Here is a 1,576-nt window from a genome sequence, read left to right on the forward strand (position 1 = left end):
AATTAGCTCAACTTTTCTCATTGCCCAGCCCCCGATTGAGGGTATTTAAAGCACCTGTGGCGTCATGGTTGCCCTTTTGTATCTGCTTGAGTGCCACCTGGGCTCCTTGTGACTCTGAGGTCGGTGTCTTAACTGGTTTTGACTGTTTCAAAGTTTATTCATTCATTTACATATAGTGACGTGCATTTGTTTTACAGTCTCTCTTGCCACATATTGGTGTCTGTTTGGCTGAGGTTTGTGATGCCAGGTTTGCCTGCCTTGGTGTAATGTGGATGTTGCCAGTTTCCTTCAAGTCTGCATAACAGAGACAGTTACACCAATGTGTGGCGTATTTTGCTCTGCATTTAAAAAGCGTGACAGTTAAAGGTGATTTGTTATTGCATGTTCTAAGTCAGTTATTAACGTATAATGTGTCCTGTTGTGTTGTCGGGTTTTATCGGCTGCTGTTTTGCCTTAGTTCGTCCTAGCTTTGTCTTAGTTTGGCTGTGTTCGCCTTATTTTTTATTTTAGATTCAGCAAACTGGTTTTGACAATCCTCGTCTTTAGTGGACCAGGCTGCTGGCTGGTGGTGGAGGTTTGGCGTTCTTGTGTGTTTTTCCTTAAGAGCTCTGGGGCACCTTATCTTCGATGAAGAAAGTCATTTTCTTTTATTTTGATGGTCAAAGACCCCTGAATTCTTTCCCTGTTGTCATGTGTTTTCCCACTTCCTGTCAGACCCCCTCTTGACGCTCCACCTGTGTAGTGAGACACTTGGGCAAACATTGGCATCAAAATTCACGTTTCATGTTGTCTTCATGAATAGAACAGTGGAGTCTTATTGTGAAGAAAACATTACATTTCATTCAACAACTAAGCAAACACACATGTAATAGAAAAAAACTTATAAAACCCATAAATTAGTTGGATTTGATCATTACAATAGTTATCATCATCTTACACCGGTGGGGCAGTTGTTACAAACTGCTGTGAGCTCACGAGTGGTTGGTGGTTTGTTTTAGAAACATGTGATGTAAACCCACAAACTCTCGCTGCAGCTGGAGCACACCAGCTCACTTATGGCTCAAGCCAATTCATACATGTCCCAAGTCTCCTTCCACGTGTGCAGACCAATGCAGGCTTTGAAAGCAGAGAGTGAACATGCACACGGTTCTATTCAACTTTTTTTTTCCTTAATTTTCTGTTCAACTTTAAAATAAATAAATAAATAAATAAATTGGTCCCATTGCCCCTCATATCAAATAAAGAAAAACACGGTGGAAGTTTACAGGATGTGCCGTTTTCTATGTGCTAGCAGATGAATTAGGCGCAAATTGAGCAGTCGACGCCAAGGTTGAGCATTTAAACTGCTGTGTGCCAATGACAAAATCAAAAATAGAGACTCAGATCACCAGAGTTTCACACGGAACAAACCCAAAGAAACGTTCCTGTCGACTTGCATAGTGCAGCTTTTCATATTATAATTCTTCTTCAAAATCTAGTTTGAACACAAATGGTTGAATAATTCCAGTATTACAACTTGCCATTGTGTAAGTATGGAGTACTTTTACAGGATACGTGTTGCTTTATAGCACAAAAA

This window comes from Stegastes partitus, unplaced genomic scaffold, assembly GCF_000690725.1.
Source record: "Stegastes partitus isolate 25-593 unplaced genomic scaffold, Stegastes_partitus-1.0.2 Scaffold167, whole genome shotgun sequence".
Taxonomy (NCBI): Eukaryota; Metazoa; Chordata; class Actinopteri; family Pomacentridae; genus Stegastes; species Stegastes partitus.